Source organism: Canis aureus, chromosome 15 (genome assembly GCF_053574225.1).
Source record: "Canis aureus isolate CA01 chromosome 15, VMU_Caureus_v.1.0, whole genome shotgun sequence".
Classification (NCBI taxonomy): Eukaryota; Metazoa; Chordata; class Mammalia; order Carnivora; family Canidae; genus Canis; species Canis aureus.
The window spans coordinates 35,105,219-35,126,962 of NC_135625.1; the positions used below are offsets into that span (position 1 = coordinate 35,105,219).

The 21,744-nt window shown below is 40.8% G+C and overlaps 1 long non-coding RNA gene across 10 annotated transcripts in view; it reads right to left on the minus strand.

The window, feature by feature from the left end:
* The window catches only part of LOC144284500 (uncharacterized), a 34,234-nt gene extending 19,417 nt beyond the window's left edge, over nt 1-14,817 (minus strand). For 4 of the 10 annotated variants that reach the window (XR_013352925.1, XR_013352929.1, XR_013352926.1 and 1 more), the window contains exons 1-4: nt 14,480-14,817; nt 11,294-11,581; nt 9,522-10,884; nt 6,915-7,073 (exon numbers count right to left, since the gene is read on the minus strand). This is a non-coding gene — a long non-coding RNA (uncharacterized LOC144284500). Of the gene's footprint in view, nt 1-775; nt 1,047-1,164; nt 1,655-3,827; nt 5,492-6,914; nt 7,074-9,521; nt 10,885-11,293; nt 11,582-14,479 lie in introns of those variants that run through there. The other 6 variants (XR_013352933.1, XR_013352932.1, XR_013352931.1 and 3 more) reach the window with 5 other exon arrangements.
* Nucleotides 14,818-21,744: the final 6,927 nt, after the last annotated feature.

Sequence of the window (21,744 nt, forward strand, 5' to 3'; positions counted from 1 at the left end):
TGTGGTGTTTCAGATGTAGACAATATTGAATTCTTTTTCAGAACTATTTATATTATGCAAGTGGTTATGGAAAATAAATAAGAGCAGGTTTTTCAAAAGGAAGAATATTGCCCTCTTTGAAGATCACCACAGTAGTTGATGTGACCCAACCCGCTGGGCAAAAATCTCCTTTAGACCCAATGTTTTGGTAAAAAATAAAACAGAGTAAGTATGCAGTAGTGGTCCATCCAAAAAGCCTTTATTTGATATAGAATGGACCTCTGAGTCCTGTTTGGAGCTCTTGGGAAGCTCACAGGCAGGCTAAATGGTATAAATGCCAGTAAATCCATAGATTTAGATTTCTCACCTGGTAGATAATGAGGTGAGTCATGGGCTTGGGGAGGTCTAAGGGAGGAGTATTGGGCACCTATGTTCCCTCACCTGTGTCTTTGATCTTGGGTATATCCTTTGCCTCTTTATTGTTTTTTGTTTGCTTACTTTTTGTCTTTTTTGGGTGTTTTATTTTTGTTTTTTGTATTAGAACAAAGACTATGCTAGAGTTTCTCTACTCTTAGAATCTGGACCAAAAACTATGAGGTCTAGTTCAACAAACATACTTACTTGTGAGGAAAAAAACCTACTAAAATGTCAATAATTTCTACCAAAAGAATACTAATAAAGAAATAAAGAACAAGTTAGTATCATTACTCTCAAGATAATAAATTATTTTAATAATTCACTTAGTGAACAGTCACATCTTTCTAAAATATCTTAATTGCAAGGCCATCATAATATTTTCAGAAACATGTAAGGCAGTCTGAGGGAGGGGGCCATTTTCCTGAACTTCTTGCTACTCAAAATATAAAAATATTAAGAACTAAAAGGAATGATTCCTGAAATCTGAGCTTGAGACTTTATTTTATTGCATAATTTAGGAGAATGACATGGTTGACTCAGTCTGGGAAAGCTTTCAGAATTCTGGTATGAAGATCCTCTCAAATCCCTCTTCCCCCTCAAGACCTAGTGTCTATGTATTCATATTGGGGCACTTGGCAGCAGACGATGATCTAGAAGCAATCAAGTAAAGTGGCTATTAAAAGCTCACAGGCTTACTGGAGGGAGAAAAATGACTTTTGCTAAAAGCTAAATCTCTAAATATCCCCGAAGCTATTTCCCTCTTGACCTATACGTGTGGCCCTCTATATGCATATTCACAGTTTTCCCCTGATGTGTGTGTGCGTGTGTGTGTTTTGCAATAATCTTTGCACACATTTAAATTTAACACTTGATGAGCACTTAAATGGCTGAGTTAAACAAGAAGTCACTTGAGAAATTTTGGCTCCTTGCCATTCCTTGGGATTTCATCAGTCAGAGAATAATGTGCAGGACAGAAGCCAACCTCTAATTGTTTTGTTTAATTAGACCATTTAGATGACTAAGCCAGCCTGGAGACCCTGTTTCTCTGCTCCTCCTCACCTGGATAGGATGGCTTATGTTGGAGTTCCTTTCTCCAGAACCTCTGGGATTTTGGACCATGGAAATGAAATGAAGATAAACTCAGGCCTTCACACTATTTGACTTTGATTTCGGAATTTTCAAGAGCATTTCTTAGGTAGTTCTTCATTTTCCCTTTTGTTCTGCCCATGATGTGTAAGAACTGATCTTTTCCATTCTGCTGTCAAGCAGAAGGTTGATAGTCACCATGAATCCATAAAAAGCTTGTCGCCTTTCAGTGGTGGTGCATTTATAGATATTTTGAGGGCAAAGGGAATGGGTATTATTGATGGATCCTCCTCTCTGCCACCTGATAGACAAGAGAGTCTTCAACTGTCAAATGATCATAAACTTGCAATGATAATGGAAAATAGGATTTTTAAAATTACATCTGGAGTTGCTTTGATAGACTGGATCCTCTGGAAGTCATTGGGTAATAACTGCCCTACTACTCAGGAACAGCAGTGTTTGCCTTCCCCTCATGTCGGAGATGACTTTACAGGGCTGATGTGAGCCTATGCCTTCTCTGAGCTCCAATAAGAGGCGCAAATGAACAGTTGGAAGACTTGCAACTTGGCTTGGCCAAATGTGATGAGTTCTTTTTATCACCATTTTAAAATAGCTCCTCGATATTCAACCAAATGTAACCTAAATGTGTTTGAATATTGGAAAGGGAGCAACGGGTGAATGAGGCCAAATCCTCAGGCAGGTTGCTAATGGGATTAGGGAATTCAAGATCCCTCATAAATTCTACTGGCTTCTCTGTGGTGGGAACACAGATTTGAATTACAGGCCAGGAGAGGCTGGAGGGTTGCTCAAGGAGGGCTTTCTCAATAAGCTTTCCCCACTGTTTCCATAGAAACAGAAGTTTTACCTTCTAACTTGAGTATATGCACCCTGAATACACAAAGATGAGGCCTTAGATTGTGAATCTTATTTTCATAAGGTGTCAGATTCAGAGGGTACCTTTCCCACCATGTGGCCCAATTCCTGCACCTTGGAGAATTGACAAGATTTGCCCAAGTGCATGCAACAGAGCTAGTTAATGGAACTGGGCTACAGGGTTTTCACCCACTGCCTAAGTATCAGGTTGTTTTTGTTTTGTTTTGTCATGTCCTATCCCCACTGTAATGGCAGCTGAACTCCCGGTTACTTCTGTGATTTTGCACAAGCTAGGAAGGACTTGTGGGTATAGGTCTGTGTGTGCTTGTGTCCTCATCTATGCATCTTGTCCAGGTTCCTGTGAGTAGTGATCCCAACATCAACAGCATTCTCCAGAGTGAGCCAACCTCAGCAATTATTTTACTACCCAACCTTACTACTTGGTCATGTGAGGAGCTGACGTTCCTCAGGTCGTAAATTACGTTCCTTATAAATCTCAGTGATTTACTGACATGTCGGTGGCACAAAACTGATTTCCCCAGAGGGTAGGCAGTAGACAATAGTAACTCCTCCTTCATCAGGAAAGATAAATGAGTCTATTTTTTTTTAATTTTAAGATTTTATTTTTTAAAGTAATAGAGACTACTTTACACCTAACATGGGGCTTGAACCCACAAACCTAAAATCAAAAGTTGTGTACTCTACTGACCAAGCCAACCAGGCACCCCTATGAGGCTCTTCTCTGTCTCCAAAGATGGGAAAATGGTACCATGGCCATGGCAGCCAATCACCATTTCAATTTCTCTCCTGCCAGAGGACAGGACCACACTGTAGTCAGAATCAGGCTCTAATACCCAAAGATACATAATAGAATGATAACAAACTTATGTTTGTTGAGGCCTCAAGAAGCCAAGTATTGCGCTAAACATTTTAAATATATTATCGTATTTAAAAATCTTGACCATAAAATCTTAAAAAAAAAAAAAAAAAGTGGAGAGGGTGGGTGCCTGGGTGGCTCAGTGGTTGAGTATCTGCCTTCAGCTCAAGTCATGGAATCTAATCCCACATAGGGTTCCCCATAGGGAGCCTGCTTCTCCCTCTGCCTATGTCTCTGCCTCTCTCTCTCTGTCTCTCATGAATAAATAAATAAAATCATAAAAAAGTAGAATAAAATAAAAATCTTCATCATAGCCTAAGTCTTTACCATTTCGCAGTTGAGAAAGTAAGGCTCACAATAGTTGATTCTTTTGCTGAAGGTCTCTCAGCAACAGAGCTGGCATTGAACATGGGCTGCTTGACCTCAAATCCAACGTTTGGGACCACCACACTCTGCCTTGAGAAATTGTTGCTCTAGGGTTCTGATCTCACAACTAAGGGCATGCAAACCCAGAAAGACAGCACAGTAAAAAAAACTGGTCCCATGCTGTAGGTAGGGTGGATATGTTGCCCCCCCTCCCGCCCAGGTATCAGTTGGGGCACATCATCTGTGCCCTGTAGCCTTTGCTTCTCATCTATAAAACTGAGATGTTCAATCATTTGATTTCTAATGACCAACTTTCTGGAGTTCTAACTTGCTGGAGTTAATCTGTAACTGAGGTCAGGGCAAAAGGCAGATCACCAGACTCTGAGCTCAGTGTTGATGCCACAAAATGAGATCAACTGCTTGCTTATATGAAACAACTGACAAAACATAGGTGTGAGACTGAATTGTGAAGAAAATGCATTTATAGATCATGTAATTAAATCTCATATTACTTTTTCTTGTTGTATGATACTTACTGAATAAAGAGATACTCAAAAAAAAATTTAAAAACATATAATTATAATATAACTCTACCACATTTCAATCACATATAATAGTTGGGTAAATATATTTCCAGGCTCCCCTCCTCCCCTGTTTCAATATTCCTATATGCAGGATTTTTTAAAAAAACAAATATGGGGTATTATGTAACCTGCCTTCAATTCCTCATATGCAGTACAGTTTTTCTTGTTCATACTCTAAAATGTACAACACAGCCACAATAGCTGTATAGTATTCCATGGCATGAATGGCAAGTAATTGATGTAACCTCTCCTTTGCTCCCATTGAAGAAATTCTTTTTAATTAGGAATAACTTGACAGATATTCTTAGAGCTAAATATTTATACAGGTACTGTTTTCATTGGGATAAAAGAACATGAAAGAAATGCTACATTAAAGAAGACTTTAGATACAAACTGTTAAGACCTCTCAGAATGATTAATTTGTTTTCATTTTCAGCAATGGCATCTGGGAGTGCCTGTTTTCCCAAATCCTCATCAAAGCTAGGCATTCCTTGAACAAGTACCAACGAACCACCATTGACTTCTCGGTGCATGTTCCAGGCAGGAACTCGTGCTGCTAGAGCACAGCCAGACTACCTGGGAGGAACTGGGGTTTTGCCCCTTGCTTTTTGCCAAGGTGACCATTGGCAACTAACTTAACTTCTCTGTGTCTATAAGATGGAGCCCATAATAGGAACCTGACCCTACAATTCCAATCTTAGCCCATTTTTATTTTTTTAAGATTTTATTTATTCATGAGAGACACGGAGAGAGAGGCAGAGACATAAGCAGAGGGAGAAGCAGGCTCCCTGTGGGGACCCAGATGTGGGACTCGATCCCGGGACCCCGGGATCACACCCTGAGCCAAAGGCAGACGCTCAACCACTGTGCCATCCAGGCCTTGCCAGCCCATTTTTATAATTAAATATTCTTCTTTTTCTTTTCTTACTTAATGAGAATATTTTATATGTTCTTACTTAATGAGAATATTTTAAATGTTCTTTGCTTCTCATATATTGCAAATAATCACTGTATTTTCAATTGAGAACATGGAGGCCTCCAAAAGTGCTTTCTCTTCTAAGCTCACACCTAGGTCTCATGTTTTCATTCCTTCATCCTAACAGTTTTTCTCTTTCTTTCTCTCTTTCTTTCTTCTTTCTTTCTTTCTTTCTTTCTTTCTTTCTTTCTTTCTTTCTTTCTTCTTTCTTTTTTTCTTTCTTTCTTTTCTTTCTCTCTTCTTTTCCTCTTGGTGATTTCCTCTTTTTCCTTCATTCTCAGTCCATATCTGACTTAGATACATAAAATCATAGCTGGTGAACACGGCCTTCTGCTGAAAAAATAATTTCAAGAAAATTATAGGGGCACCTGGGTGGCTCATTGGTTAAGCATCCAGGTCTTGATTTTATCTTTGGTCATGATCTCAGAGTCGTGGGATGGAGCCCTGCAACAGGTTCTGTGCTCAGCACTGTCTGCTTGTCCCTATCCCTCTGTTCCTGCTTTCTCTCTCTTTCTCTAATAAATAAATAAAACCTTAAAAAAAGAAAATCACAAAAATAACTGATCATTTCAGGTGTTTACCTCTATTTGTCTTTTATGATTCAGTTCATGCTTTCTAAAACCTGTTCTAACTCTACCCCTCTGGTTTCCACTTGAGGGAGGCGAGCATGTGTCCCAGGATCTTCACCCCTCTGATACAACCTTCACACCCTGTATAACACCTTCTGCTTGAGTGTGGATGGGGCTTCTATGTATGAAGGGACTTCGTTCCTATGATCAAGTCATATTATATATATCCCAAATGTGAAGGGATTTTGTAGATGTAATTAAGATCTCAAGTCAGATATCTGATTTGGGATTTATTGAAAGGGAGATTATCCTAGGTGGGCCTGAGTTAATCAGTGAAAGCTCTTTTTAAAAAAAGGGACTGGGCCTTCTTGAAGAAAGTGATTCTCCTGCTGACTTTGAAGCAGTAAGCTGCCATACTTGTGGCGGGGGGGTGGGCACATGGCAGGGAACTGGAGGACCTCCAGGAGCTGAGACCAGCCCTCACTGACAGCCAGCAAGAAAGCAGTACTTCAGTCCTACAACGACAAGGAGCTGGATTCTGCCAGCAACCGCATGAGCTTGCAAGAGACCACTAAGCTTCAGAAAAAACTGCAGCTTGACCAACACCTTGACTGCATCTTTGTGAGGCCTGGAGCTGAAGAACTGTGTGAAACACACAGGAATTCCTGACCCATGGAAATAATAAATGTACATTTTTAAGCCACTAAATTTGAGATAATTTGTTACATAGAGATAGAATTCATACGACCCCACCCTGCAGACTTCTTTTCATAGAGTGCTTGTTTCTTCTCTATGCTTCCACCGAAGTTGTATACTGTGATAATGCACTGACCCTGTTTCATTGAAATTGTCTCACTGCATGTTGTTCTCCCTCAGCAAATTGTGGGTTCTATGAGAGTTAAGAAGCCACATTTCCCTCACCTTCCTGTCCTTGGAGTCCAAAAGGCATTTGGAGAATGCTGAGCCAGATCCCCATGCTCAGGATGAGAATTAGCAGAACTACATATCCATGGCTGACCAAGGATCTCTGGCCAGCAGCATCTTTCATACAGAGTTAAGAACACTTTTGAGCATTCACATAGCTCTAAACTTAGCAGTGCTACAGTAGAGGTGTGTTTTGTCATTGTTGCTCTTGCTACTGTGGCTGTTGTTTCTTTATTGTTTAAGCATAGAGAAAGGGCACCTACCTTCCAGTGTCTTGCACCAATTCACCATGTGATCTTGGGTATGCCATCTGACCTCTCTGAGCCATACTTTCCTCATCTGTAAATGAAATATTTGGACTCACTGGATGATCTCTACGACCATTTAATTTCCAGCACTTTATACTCCTGTGAGGCTTCAAACTGCAGAATACATATATTTGAAAGAGAAGAAGAAAAAGCACTAAGAAAAAGAGTTAAACACCATACTCCATTAGACTTAATCTATACCTGGGGGCTTCTTACTCAAGGAGGAAGAGAAACAGCAAAAACCAAAAATAATTATGAAAACATCAAAATAACCTTCACTCAATAAGACTACATGCAGGATAAGAGCATCTCAAGTCTTTTATTAAATGGGTTAAGACATTCGTTACTCTGGTCATCTGTAATCTGGCTTTTCAGATACAACGAAAGCAGTGGAAGAACTCTGGGTTTTAAAAGGAAGGATAAGAAATCATGAAGCTGATGCCTCTGTTGTGTTTATTCGGAGCCAGAGTCCTTCCCATTTAGCTCATTTCTGTATGAAAATGAAAGTAATCTGCCTTAGTGCATGAAACCATTAGCTAGTTTTTCAAAGTGCTGCATTTCATAAAGGTCACAGAGGGCCGCCCCAGAGGCAACAGGAATTTTGCAAGTGATGTGTGTCACATTTGCATATGATAATTAGTTTCTCTATAAATACAATTTGTTCTGCAGATTAACATTTTGTGTCCTCATTAGATAGCAAACATTTCCATATTAAACCCACAAAGCTGCCAGATTTGGCTCTGCTTGCATTGCACGATAGCATTTATACCTCTGTTTATACTGATGCCAATTAGTAGTGTTAAATCTTGGAAGAATAAAGGAGATCACTAATGCTATTAATATAAATAGTAATAATAATGCCGAGAAGATTCTGCAAACCTTGTTAACTTCCAAGATCATTAGCAATAAAGTAGATCTCGGTTGTAAATGGCCATGTTTTTAGGCACATAAAGTATTAGTTTGTCTGGAACACTTTCCTCTGTATACTGAAGTCTGCCCCTGGCTTAGGTCCTGAGTCTGTGGGCTGTAACATGGAACTTGCAATTAAAATACTGTTTCCAAAAAAAAAATAAGATAAAATAAAATACTGTTTCCTTTTGCTTAAATGCTTTAGTAAGGAAACAATAGGAAGTCAGAGGTGCTTTATCCAGGAGAAATAACAATTTGCTTATTTTCAGCTCAGTGCTGTGCTGGTTTGCTCTACAGTTTCTGAAGCCAATTTCTTAAAAGTGAGGAGGTGAGGTATTTTATGGTTCCATAAAAGGTTTCTTAAAAGCAGGACACCCCAAAATTCCTTGTGGGCAGATTCAGTTTTCACTGGACCAGAAAGAAAAGTTCTCTGGTGAGGGGAACACGCAGGGACACAAGAAGATAGTGATGGGTCTCATCTCCTTCATCACTCTTGACTTGATGCTTAATGGAGGAGGCTGCTTCAGATAAACAGCCCCTGGTGAAGTGCTAGTCCTGCGCCTGAAATGGGGGGCTGCACGGACCTGAAGACCAATGGTCACTTACCCCCAGCTCTGTGACAGGCAATGGAGGATCCCGTAGTCACTGTTGATAAGGACAGTTTCTGCAGAAATCAACTAGCTTGTCTTCTCTGCATAAGGTTTTGGTTTGGTTTGGTTTGGTTTTTGTGTGTGTGTGTGTGTGTGTGTGCGTGTGTTTACTTTTTTGTTTTTTGTTTTTGTTTTATATGATGTGCTATATGTACGTATTAGGTTCAGCAATTTTTTTTAAAAAAAAAAAAGCTTTAGTTAAAGCACCAAACACATTTGACTCAAATGTAAACGCTTTCCTATTGAACTTTGGGCTGTGATACAAGGAAATTTTACTACAATACATAATTCTATATCATTTGAGAAATCAGGCTTGAAGTTAGAAGTAGCTTTGCTTCACAGCTATGCCATTTACTAGCACTATAATTTTGGATATGACGGAGCCACTATATTTTACTTTTCTCATCTGTAAAATGAGAACAAGAACTGTACCTGCCTCAGAGGATTATTACAGGGATTGAATGGGTTGTCTGGGTGTCAGTGCAGTGCCGGGGCCATAGGCAGACTGAGTAGAGAGAGGCTAGGGTTAGCATTATGACTTATAACCCTGTTTCCTGAGGCTGGAGAATAACAGTAACGAAATAGCAATTCTCTTAGCAGATTTATAAGAACTACAGGCCTCTTCAGATGCTACCCAGGGGTATCTCCCTTCCCGAAGCAGACCCTCTCTCTCCTTCTGGGGCACTGTTTCTCCCTCCCACTCTAGCTGCTCTGGAAATGAACCCGCCACCCTGGTACTGCTTTCTCCAATGATCCGATATCTCCCCCACTTCTCCAGCCTATGTGGTGTCATCCAACATCACTCAGGTTCCAAAACAGTGTTGCCTAGAGATTTCTGTGATCTTGGCGTTTGTCCCTTCTCCTGAAGTTTGTCACAAGCTCCCCGGGGAAGAAAACTGAATCCACAGAACAAGCTGAACCCACGTCCCTGAACATTCCTCCATTCTCCTGTTGATTTCTGGCTCTTGAAAGATGACTGGTAGTTGGTTAACCACTTACTTACTTATTTTCCTATGAAGCTCTTTCATCTTCCCCCTAAATAGACACCCTGCTGGTCCATTCCTGTTGTTCGTGTTTGACTCCTCGAGGTGAATATATCCAAGACTCCCAAGCTGGATTTTGTGTCATACGTTTCTAGGTACAGAAAGGAACAAGGGATATTTCATAAACAGAAGAGAAAGTTTAGGAGGGACATGTTAATGTCTCAAAATACCTGAAGGGTTGCCCAGTGGAAGGAAAGATTAATATGCTTCTGACAACTAAGACGGGTAAAGGCTGTAGAAAAAAAGATATTAGCTAAATTTAAGCATGAGTATTCTAATAGCCACGGCTGTACAGGATGGCTGCTCTAGGAGAAAATGAGCTCTCTGTTTCTAGAGGTATTCAAGCAAGGGCCGAATGATTACTGGCAGGATGGCCTATAAGGGAGATTCGTGCATCAGTGGGATTAAATGATCCTGAACAATGGTGGCTCTAAATTTCTCTGTAAGAGGATATTTAGCACAAAGACAATTTGAAAGGTATATTAGAAAGTGAGGAAGGATTCAGTGATTGTCTTGAAGCTATATTTTGTGTAAAACTTTACATACAATTAATAAATTTCAATTATCCTTATGAGAGCATGAAGTGATAGGCTGAAGGTGATTATTCATTCCTGAAGCATGTGTTGACCATCTACCATGTGGCAAGCTCCTTTCTTGTTTTGGGGGTAGACTGATGAGCAAAACAAAGTTTCTTTTGAGTTCATACTCTAGTTGGAGGCAGGGAGGACCTATGGGGGGAGGGGTGGAGTACATACAAGAGAAGGCGGCTATATGTTAAGACACTTTGCCAACTTCACTTTTTCCCACTTCCTCTAGGGTCTGTCTGTCCTTGGAGTTTCCTTGAGACGTTATTCTCTAGGACCCCTCTAACCAGATTAAAGGGGAAAGGGTTGATGGATGATAGATAAATCTCAGATCCTAAGAGATGTGATCCTACCAGCTATTAATTTCTCTTGACTCAACCTGGGAAGGGCAAGACCTCTCTCATGGACCTAGTAAATGCTTAATAAATAAATACACAAGGAAATAATGTAGAAGACGTTACCAAGGGATCTCATATAAATCCTTCTCTGTATTACTTGAGAGAAAAAGGATATAAACTCATCTTTCTGGGTCAGATGTGGCAGACGAGTGGGTCAGATGTCCTTTTAGTTCTTGTGAATGTCTGCAACTTTTCGAGAACCACGCCTTGCATCTCCCTTGGAGTCTCTCTCCTGGCACTGGATCTTCTAACCCCCACTGTTTCCATCACAGAATGGATTCTTGGAAGTGAAACAGGCCTGTTCAAGAACTCCTCTTTATGCAATGAAGGATGTAAGGAAACTGGAGCAGGTTCAAAGAAGAATAGCAAGAATGATTAAGGGGCTGAGAGCATGATTTATGTTGAATGATTAAAAGGATTAAACATGCAGAACTTGGCCAATGCTACATAGTTAGCTATAAAAAATCAAAATTAAGTGCCAAAGCTCTCAGCTCCCATGAAAAATACAAATTTGCATATAATTTGGCCCATACTTCTACATGAAGTTGAGCAGAGCCTTAGTGAGGCAGCATTCACATGAAGCCAAAACCACTAGTTTCTTTGGTCAGTTTACACTACAGCCTGGTCACACAGTAAAATCTCGCTATTTGACCTAATTGAGTAGATGATTGTATCACAGTGTCCACCCAGGGCCACATCCACATGTGATGCATGTATATAGTGTATAAAAGAATGTAATGTGCCATTTACCTGAGAGTCACAGGCTAAAATCCCTGCCCGGGCAGACAGGTAGCCAGATGAGAGAATGAGTCGAGCCTAGAAGGTGCACAGCCCATGGAAAGGAGACAGCCACTGTGGCTTCCGGCTCATTTTGCCATGAGGAATTTTGGCCTGGCTTGTGAGATCTTCTTGCCTATCATGTGAAACCAGTGATTCAGGGAGCTTGCAGGAAGTAAGTAATGAGAAACCAGCTCAGAGAGGAGTTGCTGGTGTAGCTGGTCCCCCAGGATGACATCTCTTCAGAGAGGAAAGCAGGAGCTGAAAGTGGGGGGGTAAGGGAAGGGTGGATAAGAATGTATGTGAGGAGACAACTAAGTGGCATTCATTGGAATTTAAAAATGCAGATGGTTACATTAAAAAAAAATCTATTGACTTAATTTTAAAAAGTAAACACTGCTAGGAATGTCATTCTGGGGATCCCAGTTTGCCACCTTTTATCTGGCTCACTTCTTCATTTCAGACTTAGAAACATGAGGTCCAGAGAAAGCGAAAGATACTCTCAAAGGTGTAGTGAAGAAATTATCAGAACAAGAGCTGAGTAGAAGCGGTAGACCGTCAGAGGATATTGGGGTTCTTTTCCGATTCTATCGTCTGGATAAGTTCCATCTGGGCTCAGAACTTCTAGGTTTTCTAGTTCTGCCTGTTAAATAAAGAGGCTGGACAGCATGGGTTTATGCTTTTCTTACACCTCTCAGCCAGTCCTCTATCAGGACCCCCATGAGGGGAAATACACCTAAGAATTTTACAATTATAATCCCAACACGCACAGGCACATAGATACATCAACGTGCATTCATGTGCAAGCTGAACTTGAATGAGGCAACACTGACTATGAGGAAAGGGTATTGTTTTAGAGGACCGTGTAGGTTTGTTGAGGTTGTGCACTGCAAAATTCCAGAGGTGTCAATGTTAAGAGTACGCTCTGTATTTGGCGCTGCAAGGAGGTATCAGCCTGGCAGTGTAAGCCCAGAAACACTGAGAGGAGCTCTGGTGTTGGAATTCTGAGACATCACGGCTCACACAGCCTAAAATGCCATTTGCCGATGGCAGAGATTTCTTTGACATGCTCACTGCCCCACCTACAGCTACAAGGCTTTGAGAGACAGAGAGAGAGAAAGAATCAGAAAAGAATTCTGATGGAAAATGGTTACAGCTTCAAAAGAGTATTGTCCATTTTAACAGGTGGACACAATTTTGAGTAAAGGAGAGCAGTCATCATTTTTAGAAAAGGAACATTTGGATTAAACACCCTGAAAAATTATGACAGCGAGAATTATGAGATTGGGGAAATATGTACTAAAGGAAGTGGTGGAAACTCCATCCCTGGAGCCATTTGAAAATCAACAGGATAAGGAATTAGAAAATCTATTCTAGGAAAGAATCCTCCATTGATTCCCCCGGGCCTACAGGATGATATAATGGGTCTACTCCATCTCTAATTGCTATAGTTCTTAGACTTTATGTATTTTCCAGGGTTTTATAAAGCTGCTGTTAGACCAGCACTGCACCACCACCCCCAAAAAAGGGAAAAAAACAAACTCCAAACAAACCTTAACCTAGTTGCTCCAAGGAGCATAAAGATTCTCCCAAATGGAAATTGTGTGTAATAAAATTCTCCAGTGAGAACTCCGTTATTTCCCGAAGGCAGTCTACCAAGATGAGAAACATCATTATCATTTTACTTCATTTATCCGGTTTTCTCTTTCTGGTTTATTTTAATTTCAGAGGAGGAAAAGCAATGGGACTGTAAACCTCATAGCTCTGGATGAGAAGCATTTGTATTTTTTTTCTCCTTCTGTTCACTGAGATTCCACCAGGAAGAGTGGCTCTCTTGGTGGATTGGTAAGAGCAAGATCAGTGTATCACCCAGGAGAAATGGAGGCCTCCACACCTGCCCTGGGATTGTGGGGAAAAGGGAGTCCTCTGAGGCTCAAGAACTGAATTGTTGGGTTCTCTCAATAAAGTGGGTGTAACGAGTAAGTGGGAATAAGTCCTGGCTGTGTGTGGAGGCTTTGGTGATTGTGGTTTTCACCCTTTTTCGTCTATATCATTGTTACCTCTTTTTTTCAGTTATGGACTCAGAGATAGAAGAAATTTGAGTCTTATTGGGGGAATTTGGAGATTCCTTATTACACATAAAGTCTCAGAAATATCACAGTGGTGGGGCATCTGGGTGACTCAGTGGTTGAGCATCTGCCTTCCACTCAGGTCCTGATCCTGCAGGTCTGGGATCGAGTCCCACATCGGGCTCCATGCGAGATGCCTGCTTCTCCTTCTGCCTATATCTCTGCCTTTCTCTGTGTGTCTCTTATGAATAAATAAATAAAATCTTAAAAAAAAAAAAAAGAAATACCAGTGGTCAGATGCCCAGGCTCTACAGTCCAGGGTTCTCTCTCTGTGGCAATAGCTACAAGGGAGCTTAGTAGTATCATCCAAAATCATGCCTAAATCATATGATGAGAGAAACACATATTTCCATGAAATGTGGTTGCAGTACTCACTATAATCTGCCTTCTGGTTAAAAAAAAAAAAAGTGGAGGGGTGCCTGCCTGGGCGGCTCAGTCAGTTAAGCATCCAACTTTTGATTTTGGCTTCGGTCATGATCTCAGGGTTTTGAAATCAAATCCCACACTGGGCTCAGTGCTGGCAGTGAAGCCTGCTTAAGATTCTCTCTCTTCCTCTACCCCTCCTATCCACCCCCCTAAAAAAAAAAAAAGTGAAAAATCTGGCCTCACATTCACTTTAGTTTTTGTTTTATCTGGGATGTAGAAATGGGTCCAGAAGCCCAGAACCCTGCAATGAGTAACAACCATCCTTACTTTTGTCTACATATTATGAAACTATAATTAGGAACCGACACTTTATCATAAAGTTTTTTTTCCCAATTGATTTATGTGCCTGGTAATTCATAAACTCACAAAAAAATTTTTCTAGTAACTATTTCTTTAGAGACTTCCAACTTCACATAGTGTGAAATGGAGAACGGGCACTTGTGTCAATGAAGTCCACAGCGTGCCCCTCATGGGCCAGAAATTCCAGAATGAAAGCATTAAGTGTCCTAACTCCAGGGCCAGGGAATCTAAAACAAATAGTGTGGGGTAAGGGAGCCTGAAGGAAGGACCAAATTCAGTTCGGTTTTGTATGATGACAACTTACGTCTAGCGTTGCTTCTTCATTGCCTCTTTTAGAGTCTGATATACTGAACCTCAGAAACTCTCACGTTCACCTTGTAATTTAAAATTGAAAAAAAAAATTGACCACCACCACAATGCACTGGTATTTGATTGGGATTTTCAAAAACTGTCTGATTCCAACTCAGTGTTGCCTCAACCTTGGTCCTCCTTGCCTTCCCTGCATCTGCTTCCCTTAGGAAATCTCTGGATCTAGTTTTGACACAGAAACATTTCTCCAGGAAGTTTTGGTCTCTTTCCTTTCCAATCTCCAGTCCTTCCTCCACTGCCTCCATCAATAAACATGTCCCTTTGCCTCTAGTCTAGGGCCAAAGCCTGTATGTTAAAGTGATGGTGTCACAAAACGCCTGGTGATGTCATAAAGTGCTGGGAGATCTGGCAAAGCAGCGACTCTCATTTTTATGTCCCTGGGAAATTATTGGTACCCAAAGGGCCATCACTTCTGTATATGCACCGGTTGTCGTAGAAATAGTTAGGGCCTAGTTAACTTTGGGCATTTACACGTTTGGCACATTGCTATAAAATGTCGTGTACAGAATACAGATTCAAGGAGATGAAGTTATTAAAATGGGGTGGGGTGAGAGGAGACATGCCAATGAAAACAGACAATGTGGATTTTAATCCTTTCCACAGGAATTCAGGCAAAAGGGGAATAAAATAATTCTATAGGGTCACTCGTAATTCAGCTTAAACTAAGCTCAGGAAACGGAATATTTCTCAGAAGGCTGATTTATGCACTTAAAGTAACTAAGTCCCAGGTGCCATAGGAAGTAATACAACTTCGAGCAATGTCCTAGCCTGCATGCTCAAACTAACTGCCTGAATCAATTTCTAACTTCTCTTTAAAACATTTCAGAGTCAGTTCTACTGGGAATGTTTGAGTCCTAGATTCTCCGTTAGCACTGCAGGAAGGGAAGTCCAGGGACCTAGGTAGGCTCTATGTTATAAACAAGTTGTGTTCCAACGTTTGCCTGTGAAGCATTTCTTTGGAAGCCCAAACACATTTTCTGTAAAGAAACAGGGGTAGACACAGTTAGGCTCTCTGGCTCTCATAACCCTCCGAAGCCTATTTAAACCAGATGCAGGTCAAATCCCCTTTACTACATAAAGACTAGAGAACAGTCACATAATCATACAAAACCGGGGAGTGTTGAGGGGGTGGGGGTTGGCTTTTAAAAACTTCTCTTTTTTTTCATCTCCCTCCTTTCCTGTATCCCTTAATTAGAAAAGGATAAGAGATGGATGGAAATTTGATGGATATCATGATCGAGGTTTCTCAACATTTGCAAAGATTTTAGAGACCAATGGCACACAGTTTATTTATCATAACTAATTTTGCTGTGGGTGTCTGAGTGACTCTGTCAGTTAAGTGTTTGACGCTTGATCTCAGGTCTCGATCTCAAGGTCATGAGTTCAAGCTTCGAGTTGAGCTCTGCACTGGGCTTGGAGCCTACTTAAAAATATATGTGTGTATGTATAATTTATAAATAAATAAATAAATAAGCAGGCGTTTTTGGCATATGGATGATTTTGAGCTAAGGTCATCAAAGACCCACCATGCAGGAAAAACTCTTAAAAGCCAGCACAAGTCTTCCTTTCGCAAAGGAAATCCACATTTGTAAAGGTGTCACCCTCCCTTAGCTCCAAGAGGACTCTACACAGCTTCTATGGATGGTGACGTCCTTGATTTAAATCTGCATGACAAACCTTACCATGGAGCCCTCCTTTACCATCATCCTTCCCTGACTCCTTCCTCAACCACCCAGAAGTCAAGCCCTTTCCCTTTGTTTCACTTAAAATGGTGAGCCTCCCTCCACCCCCAGCTGTGACCAGCCCCTCGGGTCACTCATCACTGGGTGTCCCATGTGTATGTGTGACGCAGTGTTTTTTTTGTTTTTGTTTTTTATGCAGTGTTAAAAAACATGTTTGTCTTTCTCTTGCGGAAAAAAGAAAACAACAACAACAATGAATTTTGCTTCACAAAGGATAGTTTATCTTTTCTGACAGAGAAAATAGCACAAAAATGGATCAGCAGGGAAAGCAAAAAGAAATCTCTAGCAATTTCTGTGGGAAGGAGGCCCATTTTGGGGGGTAGCCATTGTTGTTCCTAAATCAGGATATCTTGGAACTAAGTGTTTCAAAGTCAGATTTACTTGGAACCATCAAGCTTTGCTTTGTGCCTTGGTTCCAAAGACTTCACTCACCCGGCTCTTTATTAGGCATGCTAATAAAAAGTAAAATAAAAACACTGCTGGCAACCCAAGAGTCTTTTCTCTCAAAGTGCCCCAAAGTGGGGGTACGGAGTGGAACTAATACATCCCAAACAAAAGGCTTGGATCCTTCACGGACTGGATAAGAAGACCTTGATAACTCAGTTGACTGTATTTGGACTTTTCCTGTTTCCTCCTGAACGGAGGCAAGGAACTGAATGAAGCGCTTATCTGAGAAGTGTCAGAACCTTTTAACAATGTTATTACAAGGATGTTAGTAAAGCGGACTGAAGATTTTGGCAGGTACAGATGGGATTATATTTGACTGAATGTATTTTCTTGCTACATGTTAATCTGTACTTTCCTGGTATTGAGCTTTTAAGGAGTTCAGATAAAGGCCTATCAGAAAGTCTCCATTAACCGTCACTGTAGCATCCCTTGTCAGGAAATCAGCCTCCCAGCTGTGACATGGATGGAACTCAGTGATTTCAGTTGAATGTCTGGGAGAAATTACTTGACAGTAGGGATCGTAGCGGGAAAAGTCTGGCTAAGAAAGAAGTCTCCAGAATAGTCCACGCGGGGCTCCAGGATGGGGTGATGGATCGTTTCTAACAGGTTACCTCCAACTTCAACTGAAAATCATTTGCAAGAATCCCAGCTGGGCTTCACAGGCCCTTATGAGAGAGAATGATGACGTCAGAAGTATGTCCACATGAAAAAGTGTCATTCAGCGGGAGAGGACTCTGAGAGGGCCTGGATAGAGAAGTTTGGAGTTTGGGAGGAACAAATACCATTTCCACAAGGTCTTAAATCTTCTTGGCCTACTGACAAAATTTTAAAATCTCCTCTTTCCCTGTTTAAGCCAGAGCAATTTTCTAGTATGTAAATAATTTAGACTCAAAGATAAAAAGGAAACTCTTACACAAGAGTAACTAAAATGTTCAATAAAAGAGAAGCAGTTTTCCTCTAGATAATAATGTTGGTGTAGCAGTTTACAGCACCCAAAAAGGCTGTCACAGTATACTTCATACCAAAGAGGTTTCAAATGAAATCAGATTTTTAAAAAAAGATTTTATTTATTTATTCATGAGAGACACAGAGAGAGGCAGAGACACAGGCAGAGGGAGAAGCAGGCTCCTCGCAGGGAGCCTGATGTGGGACTTGATCCCCGGACCGGGTCACGCCCTGAGCCAAAGGCAGACGCTCAACCACTGAGGCACCCAGGTGTCCCTGAAGTCAGATTTTTAAAGTATGCAGGTCAAAGGTAGAGGAGAGAGCATACAGTCGAGAACACTTGCAAAGGGATGATGTGAAACTGGGTAAGAACAGAATAAAAAGGATGACCCAGCTGCAGGGAAAAGTGATTGGAAAATGCGACAACCAAAATCAGTGATGAACAGATAGTAAAGAACAAGGGAAGGGTTGGAATACATTGGGAAAGGATGGCAGGCAGGAAACTGAGCTGTTCTACTCCCTTGGGGTTCATTCTTTCTGATAAAGAAAACTGTCTTCAAACCAGAAAGAATAACAAAAACATGGGAAAAAAAGAAACTGAAGCCCCAAATAGGTGAGCTACTGCAAAAGGCATCTAACTTTTAAACTATTTTGAAATCTTTAGGTTCAGATACATTATATCCTACAGTACATTAAAAAAAAAAGAATCTCTTGACTGATTAGCCAGGTGACTATTTGCCTCCAGTATATGTTTTTCCTCCACCTATTTGGAAAAGTCTTTCATTATATGTTTGTTGAAAACAAATTTTTTAAGATTTTATTTATTCATGAGAGACACAGAGAGAGAGGCAGAGACACAGGCAGAGGGAGAAGCAGGCTCCCTGAAAGCAGCCCAATGCAGGACTCAATCCCAGGACCCCAGGATCACGACCTGAGCCAAAGGCAGATAGATGCTCAACCATTAAGCTACCCAGGTGCCCTGAAAAATTGGTTTTAACTGTAGTTTAGTTAGAGGTGCCCATTGCTGCTAGTAATGAGAGAGCAGTGAACCAGAATCAAAATGGAAGGTGTTTCTAACGATATGTCACAGGGCTTTGGCACTAACTTGGATGACTGAATAAATACTCAAAAATGACGTTGGCTGTTGGAATAGCAGGTTTAAACCAAGGTGAATTCTGATTTTAAAGAATCATGCCATAGAATTACAGCATGTGAGAGATGTGTTTGAACAGCAATAATTGTGAAAAGATTTTGGAGTTCTAGTTAACGTCTTCATATGAATCACAAATGAGAAAAATCAAATTTTAAGATGTTATGTGTGTTAACACAGGAGATGATTGATACTTTACACTGTCAAAACCTATCTGGAATATTGTGATCCACTGTAAGTCCCAACTTTAAGAGGGACAATGACAAGTCATTACTCATGCAGATGAAGATGAGCATTCTGGAGACACTCATTTTAAGAAGAGAGACCAGAGCAGCTGGGTTTGTCACAGCTGTCTCCATATATGGGAAGGGTTACCATGTGAGAGAAGGATTCATTCATTCTCTGTGTCCCACAGTAGAGAAACAGTGCTGGGATATAGAAGATACAGTATTTACCTTAAATATAAGGAAAATATCTTAGTAATTAGGAACAGGGGTCAGACACTATATTTTAATAGGTCAATAAGATTGAGTGTTAGAAGCACAAGGGGGAGACCGAGAAGGAAGATACCAGTGTGGAAAACAGCAGCATGTAGTTTCAGTGAGATAACCAGAAAGCAGGTCAGAGCACGCATGCATTTCCTGGGATTCATTTTATTCTAAAGAGTCTTTTTTTTTCTGACTTCAGAGAAGCCAAAGTTAGTTTGTACGTGCAATTCTCTGGAGAGATGGTCTATAACTATCCACAGGTTCCCAAAGATTCCACAGCCTTAAAATGTAAAATTTCCTTGTGTAAGACCAGAAAATAATTTTGACCGGTAAGGGGATACTTCAGCAGCATGAGCTTTTAGAGCGTAGGTGGAGGAATGAGAAGACAGTCATAGAGGCACAAGGAGAGTTGGGCAAGTACACAAGTACACAGATCACATTCAATGGAAGGAACTTTGAAATTGTGGGAACCAGCTGCAGTTCAAATGCTTTGGAAAGGATTCATAGAACAAAAATAGGCACACCATGCCTAGAAGAGGTGTGACATACATATCGAACAAGGTAAATGATGTGCAAAGCAACAATACAACAGCTGTCAGAAAGCCAAGTGGCAGACTAATTCAAAATAAATGGTGCAGAAAAGGGTTGTAAGGTCAAATGAAGGAAAGTTTTAGTAGGGAGAGCCAGAGGCTTAAGGAGACCCTTGTGGAGATGGCTGGACATATGCTAGATCCGAGAGTCAAGTCAAGACACTTTCTTTCTTTCTTTCTTTCTTTCTTTCTTTCTTTCTTTCTTTCTTTCTTTCTTTCTTTCTTCTTTTCTTTCTTTTTCTTTTTTTAAAAATGGCTATTTAAACTTTCATATTATGTCTCCTGGGTAAAAACACATCCTTCACCTAAAAAGTACCTAAGTGTTTGAAAATGATGATTAAGTCACCCCTTGATCTTCTTGCCTCTAACTTTAAGAGCTCTCAGTCTTTAGGGAACAGGCAAGCTCCAGTGAAGAGCCTTGTAGAACTTGATTAGGAGTCAGGATTTGACATGAGGGGAAATAAAGCCTCCACCAGGCTCTGATTAAGAGTTGTATCATGACCAAAAAAAAAAAAAAAAAAAAAGAATTAAAGAAAAGTATTTTGAGTCACAATATTGAATAAGTTGGGAAAAAGCCCAACTGTAAGTCTCTCATGACCGGTCTCAGGGCAGAGCAGTGCACATGGAGAGGATGGGAGGACCAGAGAAACACCACAAAGGGAGGATTGCAGAGCTTGGTGATATGCAGATGTGTGATGGATGAGCTATCAGAGATTGAACTCTCCTTGACTGTGTAATGTACTTAGCAGCCCCAGTCCTCAGACAGGTGCGACTTTGAGCAAAGGCTAGCATTCAGTTTGTCACAGCTTTTTATTACATGTGAAGTACAGATGTATGATAGCCATAGGGGGACATATGGAAACCAAGGGCACTTTCCTGATGAAGGACGGAGCAAGGAAGACCAAAGGCACATCTTGACTAGATTTTGTGTTCTGGTTACTGAAATGAAAGAGGCAATGTCCAAGAGGAACTGGAGGGGGTATTACAAAGTTAGAGTCTGAAAGTCCTCGAAGGATTAGCTTGTACTCTGAGTAGAGGAAGCCCAGGGTATAGCATGGCAATCCTCTCTCCTTGCTCTGTATGGTGAGGGGTGGGGAGAATAGAGAAAGTGCAAGGGAATGCTCCACAACCCAAAATTAACTAGTAGAGAAGAATGCCCTCTAGTAACTAGTAGAGAGGGCACTAGTTACCTGGCAAAGTAACTTAAACTAAACTGAAATTCATTGAGCTTCTACGAGGTGTCAGGCACTTTATTATACTTTTTGTTTGTTTGTTTAAACCTTATAATTACCATAGAAGGAAGCATAAGACAAAGAAGAGGTGCAACGAGCATCAAGTGAACACCCTATTGACTATCTCTATCGCTAATAGCCCTTGAAAAGTCTCCTCTCTGTGCAGGAAGTGTGTACCTTCTCTGAGACAAGGAGATACTTAAGGGAAAGAATTGCAAACCTTTGGAGAAATTCTAGTCTTGGAATATCATCTGTGCAAAAAATATGTTAAAATTAGAATTTATGACAGAAGAATATTTGATCACAGAGAAGGCAGGACCATAAGAGTTCCCATAGTCTCCTCCCTCAATGAAAAGTAAGTGTTATTTTCATTAGATTTCCTTTTAAGGGACCCGGGCCCAGGTAGAGGGAGACCTGGAACTGAGGTGGCCACTTTCTGGGAACCTTGATCCTATGGGCCTCTGACAATTTGTGAACCCTGAGAACCCTGAAGCTCTCACTCTGACTTCTACAACTTGCAGGAATGTTGGATCGATTGCCACCGTAAATATACAAGTTATCAACTTACATACATGGATTTATTTGATACCCATTTATTTGATCCTT